The 15,813-nt window shown below is 42.2% G+C and overlaps 1 protein-coding gene across 1 annotated transcript in view; it reads right to left on the bottom strand.

Annotated features, from left to right (window-relative positions):
* Positions 1-15,813, bottom strand: part of ABTB3 (ankyrin repeat and BTB domain containing 3) — a 320,336-nt gene that overhangs the window by 299,347 nt on the left and 5,176 nt on the right. Inside the window, exon 4 of the mRNA XM_072973060.1 lies at positions 7,253-7,429. The gene's annotated coding sequence lies outside the window, so the exon portion shown is untranslated. The remainder of the gene's footprint in view (positions 1-7,252; positions 7,430-15,813) is intronic.

A 15,813-nucleotide genomic window follows, 5' to 3' on the forward strand; every position in this document is an offset into this window, starting at 1 on the left:
GGGGAAAGTATGCACATTAGAGTTAGTCTGTCCTCTGGACAAAACCCAGTGAGCACCCTATCTATGATTGCTCTTGACTTCCAACTGCAAAACTGAAACTGGGAAATAACATTTATCTCAAATTGTTAGGGTTAGGAGAGCTCGTTGACATAAGGTATGCAATGCGCCTGGCTTGTCTGTTAGGGAACAGCTGTTCACTCATCGCTGAGAAGAGGAAAAGAAAATATACAAATAATCCTGTATCAGTCAGGATATACTAGATTATGCTTCAATAACAAGCAACCCCCAAACCTCAGCAGCCTGAAACAGCAAAGGTTTCTTGCTCAGGCTCCGATGTGCAGAGAGGGTCAATAGGGTTGGTTATTCTACTTATAGTATTCACTTAGGGACCCAGGCAGCTGGAAGCACCATCTCAACATGTACTTCCAAAACTGATGAGGCAGGAAAAGGGGTGAGGACATAAGAATAACACTCTGACTTCTAGAGTTTTCACCTGGAATTTATACATATACATCACTTCTGCTCTTATTTCATGGGATAAGCCCATTCATTCGACTTTATCTAACTTCAAAGGAGCATGAAAGTATAATCTCACACGTACCCAGAAAGGGAACTGCAATATTGTGAACAATCGTAATGGCTACCACAAACGCAGCTTCTGCTCTACCAGGAGTATTATTCCATAGGGGGACAGTTTATTTAGTTGACAGACTCTGGAGGAGGTGCTGGTCTTTCCAAGTTCATTATTTGCATGCAATCTGGTCTGTTAAAAATCTGACAGTGTTGGTGACAAGCACTTAGAGAGCAGTAAGAAAACAGGAAGACTGTTTCTTGAGTTTCTGGACCCTCTGATATGAGGGTTAAGTGAAATGGCAAATGAAAACTGTTCCAGAACATTTCCCACCACTAGCCTCTCAAAGCTTAGCCAAAACTTCACTTCCTCGGGGAGAACTTGGCTGACCTCTAATATCCCTAGGCTAGGTCAAGTTCCCCTATTAATAGCTCCCATAGCACATTTACTTCTCCTTCAGAGAATGTGCCCTAATTTTAAATTATGTATTCATCTTATTATTTGCTTACTGTCTTTCATCCCAGCTAGACTATATGATCTGAGAGGGTGTGGACCTATTTGCCTTGCTCACTTCAGTAAACCTGTCACCTAGCACATAGTGGATAGTCAAGAAGTGCTTTTTGGATTGTATAGATAGGTGTCTTAGCATAGAATCTGCCCCTACCCCACAAATGGTACTGCTGTGACTGTTATTTTCTACCTGATAGTCCTCATTTCCTATCCAGATTATCTGATGGGGGATCTCCAGGCAGTGACTCTAGGAAAAATGAGCCAGCATCCCGTGCCCCCCACCACCACCAGTGGCTTACTGGTGCATTAAAGTCCTCTACTAACATGTAAACTCCACAAGGAAAGGATCATTCCTGTATCCCTGGCACCTAGAAAAATGCCTAGTACTTGCTAGGTACTCAATTCATTTGTTGATTGATGAATCAATGAATGGGTGGAAACTATACCATAATCCAAGGTAAGCACCTGGAAGAAGGAATTAGAACTTCTTCACTTTACTTTTGTATCTTCTCTTCTCAGACCTCACACAAGTGAGCCAATATGGATTATTGTTGGGATCCAAGGCCAGGAATCAACCAAATATTTTTTTGAGTAATTCTATCTCCCTCCTTGTGGAATTCTAAAGATGGAGAGATCCAGTCACTGCTCTAGGCGAGGAGTCTGGCTAGGTGAGGAGTCTGGCCAGGAAACAGAAATACCCTAGGTCTTTCTTTCTTTCTTTCTTTCTTTCTTTCTTTTTCTTTCTTTCTTTCTTTCTTTCTTTCTTTCTTTCTTTCTTTCTTTCTTTCTTTCTTTCTTTCTTTCTTTCTTTCTTTCTTTCTTTTTCTCTCTTTCTCTCTTTCTCTCTCTCTCTCTCTCTCTTCTTTCTCTCTCTTTCTTTCTTTTTCCTTCCTTCCTTCCTTCCTTCCTTCCTTCCTTCCTTCCTTCCTTCCTTCCTTCCTTTTCTTTTAACGGAGGTACTGGGGATTGAACCCAGGACCTCGTGCATGCTAAGCGCGTGCTCTACCACTGAGATACATCTCTCCCCACCCAGGTGTTTCAATCTGAAGGAATCTACTGCAAAGAATCAGTTCCACAGTAGGTGGGAGAGCTGAGGAGCCGAATAGGACGGGAAGCAGACAATGGAGAACATAGCATCAGCAAGAAGCCTCTTTCGTGCCCAGGGCTAAAGAGATGGGGAGAAGATGGTGTTCCCAGAGCCCAGAAGCCAAGCCATCTGACAGAATCTAGAGCCACAATGGAGGCCGAGCAGGAGAGAGAGCTCCATATTGCGAGGGGCTGCCCAGCGGGATGTGGGCTCAGGGATGAGACACAGCTGCTGCCAGGAACACAGCCTTCAGCAGACAGAGAGGGACAGAAAACCCTGGGCTCTCCCCTTCTCCTGTCCCCCATCTTCTGCCAGTGCCTCCCATTGGCTAAACCCATCAAGAAGGGAAGGGTAAGGGAGTCTGGGAAAGGTAGTTCCTGTGATACAAAGTAGAAAAAGCAGAGCAGGTAGAGCTGTGAGCACAAACAAGCCAAGGACCAGCTCAGGAAGATAAGATGATAATTTAAGACGTGTATTTATTATGGCCTGTCCCAAAGTAATACTGCAGACTTTCAGAGTGGGGAGCTTCCATTCTGTTCCCTTTTCATCCCCACTGTTCTTATTCTGGTAAAACTGTTCATCACCTCCTGTTGGGACTGTTCCCAAAAGCCACTTACATGGTCTCCCCAGTGACAGTCTCATGTTCCCATCCAGACTGCTCAGCAGCCTGGGTCATTTTTCAAAAACAGCTCACATTGCCTTCAGAAAGGAGTAGTGCTGGTCGCTGTCCAATCTTACTCATTGCCATCTGCCCTGGTTAACCTGACCCCATGCTCCCCACAAACTATTTATAGTTTCTTAAATGCATTGTCTGTCTTTACTCATGCTGTTCCCTCTGTACCAAATGCTTTTTCCCCTATTGTACTCCTACGGATACTTCAAAGCCCATTTCAAGTGGTACCACTTTGGTAAGAACTATTACACTCCTCCTGCCCTCCAGAACTCGCCTCTTCCTTTGCTTCACTTTTTTAAAACGTTGGACATGTGCCTCCCTTACAGCCCTCAGTGTAATCTGCCTCACTGTCAGCAGCTACAGCGCCTTGTGCTCTTTCCTTTGTGCAACAGAGTGATAGTTAAGAGTGTGGACTTGAATGAAACAAGTCATACAGAGAAAGACAAATACTGTATGATGTCACTTATATGTGGAATCTACAAAATATGACAGACTAGAGAATAAAACAAAAAAGGAGCAGACTCACAGATCTAGAGAACAAACTAGTGGTTACCAGTGGGGAGAGGGAAGCAGGGAGGGGCAACATAGGGGTGGAGAAAAAGGGTTATTACAGGATTCTATGAAATCATGTGTGTGAAACTTTTAAAAAGCGTAAAGCACTATGGAATTTAAAGAATGTTTCATTCACTAAAAAAAGAAAAGTGTGGACGTGAGATCATAAAGACCCATGTTTGAGTACAAGTGGCTGCCTGTGTGATTTGAGTAAGTTTTTAATCTCGAATTTCTATCTATTAATTTTTCACATGAGGAAAATCATACGGCCTCATAACCTCATAGGGTTTTAGCTACATGAGACAATGCACACTTAACACAGTGCCTGGCACCCAGAAACGCTCCAGTAAATACCAGCTGCTGCTACCTTATCCTAATCTTGTAACCAAAAAAAGATCATATTGTATATACTGATTTGTAGACTACTCTTTCCCTTAAAATATATCACTTTTCCTGTCCTTAAATGTTTTCCTACATTTTTCAACTTTTTTTTGTTTTGAAAAATGCCATACAGAGAGAAATGTTGATAGATAGAATAATACCCTTCTGCCCTTCACGCAGATTCACCATTGTTAACATTTGCTTTCTCTCTCTCTGAGATATATATATATAAAATCTCCCCATAAATATATATATGTATGTGTGTGTATGTGTTATGTTCTTTTTTTCCCTGAATCATTTGAAAGCAAGCTGCAAACTTCATGGCACTTCAACATATATTCTACATTTTCCCATAAAAAGCTATAAGACCATTTTCACAACCAAGGAATTGCACTGATATACTACATTATCTAAGTCCTATTTCAGTTGTTCCCAAAATGCCTGGTACCATGGTTCTTTCTTATGCCATTTGATGACTACACAGTATTCTACTAAATGGGTATCTAATCATTTGAATCTACTGTTGGACATTTAGGTTCTTTCTAGTATTGCATCATTATACATAGCTCTGAAAAAAAATCTTTACAGTTTTTCTTTATATATTTGACTTCTTATTTCCTTGAGGAAATTTTCTACAGTGGAATTTGGCAATGTAGGTTAATGCATGATGCTAAATTGCCTCCCAGAAGATTGTACTAATTTGTACCCCCAGCAGTGTGCAAGAGTGCCTGTCTCCACTCCTTTGACACCACTTGCTGTTACCATTTTATATTTATCAGTTTAATAAGAGAAATACTAACAACTAACATCTATATACCATTCTTGATGTGCCAGGCACTATTCCAACTGTATGATATCAGCATGTCTCCCCCTTAAAATAACCCCATAACCTTCATTTTATAGATGAGGAAACTGAGGCAGCAACCCAGGCAGCCTGAATCCAGAGACTGTGCCTTTATTTACTTTATGCTATTACCTCTCAATGTAGAATCTAACATTTACTTAATCACCCCAGAAGTTGAATTTTTTTCTATTGTCTTCTATATCTTTGCTCATAAGAATTCCCTATTTATGTCATTCCCTTTTTTGGAGGGGGCAGGGAGCATCCTATGATGTTTGTCTTTTTCCTAATGACTTTTAAGAGCTACATACAGAATAAAAATACTAACTCTTTCTCTATCGTATGCACTGCAGGTAATTTTCCATGGCTTGACATTTTCCCCTTTGTATTTATTTGTTTGTTTAGCATAAGATTTTCATTTTCTCATAGTTTAAGTTTCTTATAGTCAATTCTTTTATTTAATGTTGGTAAATTAGAAAAGTCTGCCCTCCTCTCTAGAGGATAAATATTACCCTATATTTTACCTCATATCTTCATATGTTACTTTTAAATCTTCAATCTATCCTATTTCTCTGTGCTTTGCCAACTCCAGCACTCCCTTATTTCTAAACCAGACCCCAAATGCCTATCTGGGGTAGAAATGGGACATCATTCAATGAGAGGTTGGTCCAGGGACATCTACTACTTCATTAAATCTGGAAATGTCACGTGAAATCCTAAGGAGCAGTGCACCAAAGACAAAATAGGATTGCCATTTCCATCTGTTTCATAAATGAGGTACCTTTTTTTTCCCTCCTGCTTTTCACCTAAAATACGAAACACTTGACACATGTTAGACAATTAAGACAAAAGCCCTGCTTCCACTGGCTTCTCTGGAGCAGGCTATTATGTAGAGAGCCTTGGTAGCTGAGGGGAAAGCACGCCAAGAATTCATTTCAATTTGAAAGAACTTTTCAGGGCTTCATTTGTTCCAAGAGTTCTTTAAACATTTTAAATACAGTCCGATGAAGTGTTTCAGGCACTGTTTCAATACCGATTATGCCTCCTCTCCTAGAGGACAATGCTTTGCTTCAGTACACATTACTGTTTTCAGCAAAGCTTTGATTTTAACATTAGCCAATCCTATTCTTTCTCTCCTTTGCTCTGTGTCCAAATGTTGTGGCTGAAACCATTACTCACAAAATGAAACAATTAGCGAATTTCCGAATATACCCCATCGCCCAAGTGACAATTCGGTGCTTGCAGTGCCTTACTGCACAGTAGATAATCAGTCAATATTTGCTAAGTAAAGTAGTGAAAGTGTGCATGGGGTCCAGGAAAATAAGAACAGCTATTAAGTCTATAATTAACAAAGTGGGGCATACTCTGAAATTTTTGCAGGGGAACTTAAGCCTTTAGAATTACGACTTCAATTCATTTACTCATTTTAGCTAATGGAGAATTTTCCAATGTGTATTCCATAAAACATTAGCCCCATGAAATGCAGAACAACAACAACAACAAAGTTTAAAAGAGAGTTTAAAAGTTAGAAACCCATCCTCCCCCTCTTAGAGACTAATGATGCACATTTGCATAGTAAAGGATCTGTCTACTCCCGCAGCACAGAAACACGTTTAAATTAATTTAAACTCCACAAGGGCAGAAGTCAGGTCTGTTGTGCTCATTAATGTGTCCCAAGAGCTTTACATATTTCTGATAGATATTAATTGAATTCTTTATGTATTGCTGATAAAAAATTATTCCCAAAACTTAGTGCTTTAAAACAGCAAACAGTTATTATCTCACAGCTGTGGGTTAGGAATCCAGGCACAATTTAGATGGGTCCTCAGTTCAGGGGCTCCCAGGCTGCAGTCAAGGTGCACAGCAGTCATCTCAAGCTTCATCTGGGGAGGACCTACTCTCAAGAGCAGTTATAGCTATTGGAAGCCTGCAGGTCCTCACTGGCTATTGGCTGCAAGCATCAATTCTTTGCACATGGGCAGCTCACAACATGACTACTGGCATCTCTCTGAGCAAAAGATTAAGAGAAGTTACCCAGGATAGAAGTCACGGTCTTTTTATAACTTAACATCAGAACTGACATCCATCACTTCAATCATATTCTATTTGTTAGATGTGAGTCAATAAATCCAATCCATGTCCAAGAGGAAGGGCTTACACAAGGAAGTGATTACTGAGGGATGGGGGCACTGACCAGCTTAGAGGCTGCCTACTACAAAGAACAACTGAAAGAACCCGGCATTTTCCATACTTATTTGCCCTCCTAAGTTGTTTTAAGTAATACCTTTTAACTTAGAAAAATACTTCAGGAAACATACAAAACTAATATATATTCAGTGCTAGGTCCCAAGGCATAAGAATATATAAGACAATTCCTATTAAAATTTATTCTTTTTAAAAAAACAAACATGTTTTGAGTACCTAGCACTGCCTCCTTGAAGAGCTCAGAGTTTAGCTTAAATCTGAGGAGTCCCTTTGAAAATGCATCATCCTAGAAGAAAGAAACTTAATTGATCAACACTACAGATTCCAACTGAAAAATATGGGGAATGATTCTGTCATGCTGTGGCCTTCAGACTAACTTGCACGTGCCCTCCCTCATGTGCCTTCTCGATGGAGCACTGAACATGACCTTACCTTGGCCTGGGAAGCTCCCACCAGGATTTTGAACTTTAAATGAGTCACATAAAACGCAGAGCTCATGAGCAAGTATTCATGGTAGAAGTGCTATTGGAACTTGCAGCATCATCAAAATTCATCACAAATATAAAAATTCCTCATCCTGGGTGCTGTGTAGAATTACATTTCCCCATCCTGTAGAAAAAAAAAAATTAGGCCTGGTCAAGTGCCTTGCTTTGGTAAGTTAGATGTGAAGGAAAGTAGCGTGTGTTACATCAGAAAGAAGCTTTAAGCCCTGTTATATTGGCTTGCTGCTATTGGCCTCAATTCTTTTCCTTTTCCAGATTCTAGGATCATGGAAGAGTCATTCTAAGTGAAGTAAGCCAGAAAGAGAAAGACAAATACCATATGATGTCAGTTATATGTGGAATCTGAAGGAAAAAAAAGGCAAAAAGAAGACACTAATGAACTTATCTACAAAACAGAAACAGACTCACAGATATAGTAAACAAATTTATGACTACCAGGAGGAAAGGAGGTGTGAAGGGATAAATTGGGAGTTTGAGACTTGCAGATACTAACTATTATACATAAAATAGATAAACAACTAGTTTATACTGTATAGCACAGGGAACTATATTCAATATCTTGTAGTAACCTATAATGAAAAAGGATAGGAAAAGGAATGTATGTATGTACATGTATGGCTGGGGCATTATACGGTACACCAGAAATTGACACAACATTGTAAACTGACTATACTTCAATAAAATTTTTTTAATTAAAAAAAATTTTTTTTAAAAGAGGACACAACAGAGAAAAGAAACCCATCTCCCAAATATGGCAGGGAGGAGAGCCGGAGGAGCCAAGGGGTCCTGATCACATTGCGAAGCCCTCCTATGGCCTGAATAAGCTGCCATTGTTTGGGTCCTGTCTTTGGTAGCAGAATTATGAACATTTGATGATCTCTTTATCCATTTGACAAACATTTAATGAGTACCTACTATGTGCAAGGCACGATTCTGGGCCCTCAAGACAGAGCACACCAAAAAAAGAAAAAAATATTTGTCTCCAAGGATCTTACTTTTGTGGTCAAGGATATCAACAAGACAAGCAGTAAAATATGTATTATGTCAGTGCAAAGTTCTGAGGAGAAAAGTAAACCATGGAAGAAATAGAGGCTGTCAGGAGGGGGAGGGTTGCAATTTAAATGGGGTATCTGGAGGAGTCTCTGGTGAGGAGGTGAGTATCTAATCAAGACCTGAGAGCAGTGAGGGAACAAGTCATGAGGGTACGGAGGGGAAGAATATTCCCACAAATGGACCAGCCTTTCAAGGTTGAGGTGGAAGGATGTGTCCTGAGTTAGAGGAATACAGCCCAGCATGTAGTTAGAGAAAAGTGAGCAAGGAGCAGAGCGGGAGGATGGGGGTCTGAATGGTGAGAGCGGGGAGTGTGGATGAGGGGACCATACAGGGCAGGGGTGGTGAGCCTTTCCTGTAAAGGATCATTTGAATTTAGCCTTTGCAAGCTACATGCTCTTGCCGTGGCTCCTCAACTCCAGGAGGAAGCAGCTATGTAAACAAGTGGGCGTGGCTGGGTGCCAAAACTTGATTTACAAGGGCAGGCAGCAGGCAGCTGGATCTAGCTGGAGAGCCATACTTCTCTGACCTCTAAAGCAGGGACTTGTAGATCAGCATTAGTACTTTGGCTTTTACTAGAAGTAACTGGGTAGTGGTTGGAAGAATCTGAGCACAGGAGTGACATGATCTGAACTGCATCTTTACAGGATTGCTCTGGGTATTGAGTAGAGAAGAGAAAATAGAGAGTAGGGGCAAGAGTGAAAGTGGGAAGAACAGTTAGGAGACAAGCGCAATAATCCAGGCTTGTGCCACAGGAAATATGTCCTGCGTTTCCAAATCATCGACAAAGTATGACAAGGTTACTCAAATGATTTATTCAACCCACCACACCTCATGCATAATTAACGATGCCCACCTCCCCTTCAAAGGGGAGGACACCAAATGCTTTGCAACCGGATTTGCCAAGCAGAACATGAAGAACTCTTTATCTAATTGAAACAGTGGGGGAGATTTTTAATAGGCAATATGCAATTAGCCAAATGAGAATAGATGCAGGACACCCACGCTCACACCCCAACAAAAATTAAAAACAAAAGAAGCCCAGCCCTAAACTCAGGTGATCTGCAGAGCAGAAGCCCTGGGACCAGGGCTTTTTTGTTGACTTCATGATAGAATGGGTTCATTACAAACATTGAGATTTGGATAGTAAAGATGGAAAGCTATTTTCCTCCCTTCTACTGCATACATTCAGCTGGCACTGAGGTCAGGGAAGACTCCTAATAAAGAGCAGCTGTGTCTGAATGGGTCTGAGAGGGACATGCTCAATGGCCGTCTATGGTACAAGAGGTTTGTTGAGGGGTGCAGTGGGGGTAGGAGGTTGGCAGACACTCTTGTTGCCTCCCTATCACCCTTCCTCCCTTCTTTCCACTAAGAGGAATCCTCTCGTTTGTTCTCCCTGCTCTGAATGTGCAGACCAGGCCCTTCCTTGACCCAGGGATGAATCTTTCGTGGTCTATGCCAGCTGTGGGATGCTTGTTTTCCTTGGTAATGTGGTGGCCATGAGGATGTACCTCTTTGATTCCCTAATGCAGGGAGTGTAATTGGACATGAGCCCATCTGCTGTGTTTGAAAATCCATCACTGATTTGGTGATAACTCACGTTTCACGTGGACTGCTCCCAGCCAATAACAGTGTGTGGCAGGGGTACTAAGGCGGGCTTGTTCCTGGGAGACACAGGACACTTAACCTTGAGTGGTCCCTGAAAGTTTTGCCAAACTTTCCTTAGGCTGCACCGTAGGATAAGATACTCTCACCCAACCTTCCTTCCTTCTCTCTCGTCTTCACTCAGAGTCAGACCAGCATTGCCGTTGGAGGCTCAGGCCTCCCAGTCTCTTTGGCTCCCTCCCCATTTTCTCTCACAGGCATTTCCCCTAACATATTAGGGGAGCTTGTTTACCCCTATCTCAGCATCGACTTCTTAGATAACCTGGACTAACACACCAAATAACTAAAGCATGAGCACGTGATACAATTTTGGCCAATGTGATGCAAAGGGAAGTCTGGGGTAGCGGAGAGGCTTCCAGGAAGATTTTCTTTGTTCTTAGAAAAAGGACCTAGAGTAGGACAATTTTTTTTTTAGGACCAGGGATGAGTCCAAATTTTGTGGGACATAAAGCTTACATAATTTCAAGCAGCTTCTTTAAGAATATCTTATTTTGGAAAATTTTGCCAAAGTATATGGCTATTTGAGTACATTGCTAGGTCTTGAAGAGGCCTGTGAAAGTGAGAGACCCTGAAGTTTAAGTTTCATTAGCTTCATGGAAATCTGCCTCTGCTCTTGATGTTGCCATCAACATGTAATGGCTGGAGCTGGGGCAGCCATCCTGGGACCATGAAGGGGGGCCAGTCTAAGAGGAAGAGCCAACACATTGGAGGGAACACACCCTTGTTGATGTTTCTGAGCTAGTTGAGTACCTAACTCTGGAACTGCCCTATCTCTGGATTTAGGGTTATTAGAGCTAACAAATTAATAAATGTATTTTATTCCTTAAGCCAAATTTAGTTGGGCTTTCTTTTACTTGCAGCCAAAATTATTTTAATTGAAGTATAGTTGGTTTATAATGTTGTGTTAACTTCTAGTGTACAGCATAGTGAGTCAGTTACATGTATACATAGACTTTTCATATCTGTAGCCAAAAGTATTTTAACTGATACAGATTTCTTTCTGAAAAGGTTTCATTTGCCAACCCCATTCTCCATTATACCTTAGATGAAGACGATTGATCTGGGATGAGAAAAGAAGTAGTAACTCAGAGTAAATTGGCCTGTACATCTGATGCTTCCTTGGAAAATCCAGAAATTCTTCTAAGATGAGGTGAATGAATGATTGAGTTGGAGAATTCACTGGCCTCTGAGGAAAAGGTGAGGGTCCTAAAGAAGAGGAAAAGGGTCTAGACTTTGGTTGTGATATGGAGCAGAGAATCAGTTGAGAGACAACAGGATGGTATTTAAACCACATCAAAACTGCTCTGGGCTGTCCCCGCTGTATCACCATGGAATACAGCAGTGAGAATCTTGCAAAGGAAGAAGCACTGGTGTTGAACCTTCATGGCACACATAAAATCCTTCTACCCGACCTGACAACAAAAACTGGTTATCTTTGTAGATATCAGCTAATAACAGTCAATAATATATTGAGCCCTGGCTTTACATCAGGCACTGTACCAGCACTTCATATATAGGGTTTCATTTAATCCTCATGGAAAACTACTGACTGAAGAACTATTATCCCCTTTTACAGATGAGGAAATTGAGGCTCAGAAAAGTTGAGAACCTGCCCAAAAGCACACAGTAATGAGATGTTGGAGCCAGAATCAAATCCCAGTAGTTTGAACCTAGTGCTAGCTTTTTCTTGCCTCATTTTCTCTTTCTTCAAGATGTTCACAATTTTCCCCAAACTTTTACATAAAAGGCCAGATTGTAAGTATTTTCAGCTCTGTGGACCAGTCTTGTTGAAATGACTCCACTCTGCCATCACAGTGCAAAACCCACCACGGCGATGAGTGTAGTTGTGTCCCAGTAAAACCTTATTTGCAACGACAGGCAGCAGGCGTGTCTTGGCTCAGGGGCCAGAGAGTTTGCTGACCTCTGCACTGTGTCATCACTCACTTGCTTCTCCTACTAGCACTCCCATCACTTCCACCACCCTGCTACAACAATGCCCATTTCTGATGACAGACAGAGTCCAGATGACTCCAGTTCAGTTGTGACAGCACAAGCAGATTATCATGAAGTTATTGAAGCTTCTGCTACATAGAGTCGTTTGTACATGCTTCTTCTAAGGCCCTAGGTGCAACCCTCGCAGTGGGATTGCATAATGAGATATGTACAGATATAGAGATGGATATATAGATAAGACAGATATATTTAATTTGCATAAGGAAGATATTTTAACAATACCTCCACTCCCTCCTACTCTCCCTTATGCAAGAGGCATTGAAATGGTCATGGGCATTTTGGGGGTCTAGCCTGAGAGGAACCCTGTAGTTTGAATCTAAGGGGATGTTTTTGTGGTTCTCAGTCAGATGTCTGTGTGATTAGGCTACTGCCTGCCATCTAGTGTGGGAATGGCTTCCAGAGCACTGCTGCCACCCACCATCCATCATCCATCGTTGTAACCTGAAGGTGCAGGGCTAAAGATGACACAGTGCTCAGGAAGTGTCCTGCGGGGCCTGGCACTGGTAGGGAGTACCTTGAAATGTAGGAAGGCAGAACCCTGCCTGTGGAAAATTCCTGTAGTCATCAGACATGTTAATTTCTAAGTGGAGGAGTGGGTTCTCATCCATGCCTAATCAAACCAGGATTCCTCTCTTTTCAGGGAAATACTAGATAATGCAGCAGATGTGATTGTGAATGCACTACACATCTTTTAATGGGTATTGCTCAGAATAGTGAAGCACTTAATGTTAGCGATTTTATTGCATTTTGCCTTCACTGTTCTATAAAAATGAGTGGAAAATAGAAATTGATAACATTGATATTAGTCCTAAGAAATATAGCTCTCAGAATTGCAACACAATGTTAAGAGCCAAGAGGGAGAACACAGAGCAGGCAAACAAGTAGATTTTCAGCCTCATGTTGACACTTACTGATGTAAGCTGGCCAACTACATACATCTGTGCAGGAAAGGAATAAGATGAAATAACATGGACAAAGTATGGGAGTCACGTTATCAAAGATGATGCATACATAGAAATTCCACTGTGTTTTGCACATGGGAAGAAGCCTCCCCACTTCATCTCTTAGAACGTTTAACTTACACATTTTTGGTAGTTCATTTGTATCAAAGTTGGGCACTGACTAAGACACTTGATGTCCCTGAGCCTCAGTTCCTTGGTCTGTAAAATGGGGATGATGTTAAAATAAGTGTTGTGAGGAAATGGGTGTGAGTGTCTAGCAGAGGCCTGAGCCCCAGTGGGTGCTCAGTGCATTTAACCCTCTTTCCCACACCAGGTTGGTGAACACGGAGTGGCGAGCCGGGCGACTTTGAAGGCCTCGTTCACAAGTGTTTGCGAATATTCGCACCCTCTCCCCATCTGTCCATGGGCTTAGGTCTGATGCTGAGTAACACCCTAGACTTGTTTAGAAACAATTTCTGCAGTAGGTACAGCCCCCTTGTCTGACAGAGTGTCTGGAAGTGCTGCTAGGAATAGGCCAGAGGGATGCACGGTCCAAGGGAGACATGAGTAGGAAGGGAAGCACTTGGAACCTGCTTGGGAAAGAGGAAATGATGGAGACCCCATCCCTACTGAACTGGCCCTGCACTTGATCCTCAGAGAGATGTGCTCCTGTCATGTGCATTTCACCCCCACATCTATCCTGCAAGCTGGAGATTCCTATCCCCTTTTTCCAGATGAGGAAATTGAGGCACACAGGTTCCCAGGGACTTGCCCAAGGACACGTGGCAGGAAAATGTCAGAGTAGGGCTAGAGCCCCAATTTCCTGCATCCATCTCTAGTGCTCTTACCCCTCCCCATCATAGATTCCATAGCTTCCCCACCTGCTCATGGCCAAGGGTTAGGGGTGGCCCCCCTGGTCCTGCTCTACCTCTACCACCCACCCCCAACCATATAAGAGGAAAGACACTCTAATGTTGCTCTCCCTGATAAGTCAAGCATCTCAAAATTCTAAGGTCATGGGGAGTGTCTGAGGATGGAAGACCTTGAATTCCAAGTCCAGAGAGCTTGGTCTCTATTTTTGCGAGTTTGCCTGGAAGAAAACACTATCCCAGATATTCATTCACTCATTCCAGTGTACGCTGAGTGTCCACTCTGTGTCAAGCACTGTGCCAGGCACTGGGATACTGGTGAACATGACAGATGTGGTTCCTGTCTTCCTGGACCTTGCACTCCAGTGGCGAAGGCAGACCAAAAGACAGGCCAACGAGTAAAAAATATTACTGCAAAGGGTGATGAGGGTTAAGTAGGAATCCACATAGGAAGCTGAGATAGAGGCTAAAACTTGGGGTCAGGAGAGCAGGGAGGCCCTTCTGAGGAGGTGACATTTCAGCCTAGTCCTAAAGGATGCAGAGGAGGCAACCAACCAAAAGGTGAGGAGTGGGGCAGGGAAGCTTTCCAGGTAAAGGGAACAGCACGTGCCAAGCCCTGAGACAGGAAAGTTGGGCCTGTTTGAAGAACTAAGGAGGCCAGTATGGCTGGGATCGCAGGGAGCCTGGAGAGAGTGTTTGGAGTTGAGTTTGGAGAAGTTGTTGGAGCAGCTAATGGAGAGTCTTGTAGTCATGAGAAGGAACTTAGGTTTTACTCTTAGTATCACGGGAAGCCACTGAATTTGAAATGCTTTGCTTTCTAACTGTATTTTGATGGTATGGTAAATCTGTAGAAATGAGAAAGTCTCACTTTGGACTTTCATCTCATGGTAGGCTGATTGCATTAATAACCTCGATTCTTTACCCCTCTTTATATCCATGTGCTTTGCCATGTGACTCTCCAATTCCTCTCAATAAAGATTCTCCTAGAATCTGGGCTGGACACATGACTTACTCTGAAAGGACTATTAGCAAATGGAACTTAAGTAGAGATGTGAAACAGCACTTGCAATGTTTCTACTTCCTCTGTTATCACCTTAAAACATGTCTGGCCTCACTGGAAGGAGAAAGACATGGACCAGAGCTGGCACCCAGTCATCTCATTCAAGACCATTCTAGATCAGCCATCAGCCAGCCAATTCCCATACAGTGAGCATTACAGGGCTGATTAGCCAAAACACAACTTATCATAAGCAAACAAGTGAGCACAGCCAAGATCAGCCCAGCCCAGAACAGTCAGGCTGTGCAGACTTGTGAGCTAATAAATGTTTATTATTACATGTCATTGACCTTTGGTGGTTGTTTGTTGCACAGCATTATGGTGGCAAGAAATAACTGATATGCACCCCAAACTCAAACTGCTTAAATCTAATCTGAAACCTCGAAATCAATAGTTCAGATGGAGTGTCTGGATGGTTCAACTCCTTCCAACATGAACTCTGGAGTCTTGGGATCTTGGATTCATATCCCAACTCTGCTCTTTATTACCTGTCAATGACTGCACAAGATATTTCACTTCTCTGAGCCTCAGTTTCCTTATCTGTAGGATGGGTCTAATGATCATACCAACCTGATAAGGTTGTTAGAAGAATCAAATGAGGAAAGACTTTGTAGATGTTAAATACTCTCTCTGCAACTTTTAATTGTAATCATTAACATACTTACGTATGGGGAATAGAAAATAAAAGTGAAAAGGAAATAGAAGCATCTTGGAAAGCATGACCTGGGGAACAGATACAAGAACTTTTATCTGTGAGTCTCGTGTTGACAATCTGCTGTGTTTAATAAGTTGCATCTACTGGAGGAAAGAACCAGAGGATGTAGCATGTTCCATGGGGCATACTAGGTTTTAGCTGGAAATCACTTTTCAGGTGATGAATTGGGAAGGATCACCA

This window comes from Vicugna pacos, chromosome 12 (genome assembly GCF_048564905.1).
Source record: "Vicugna pacos chromosome 12, VicPac4, whole genome shotgun sequence".
NCBI lineage: Eukaryota > Metazoa > Chordata > Mammalia > Artiodactyla > Camelidae > Vicugna > Vicugna pacos.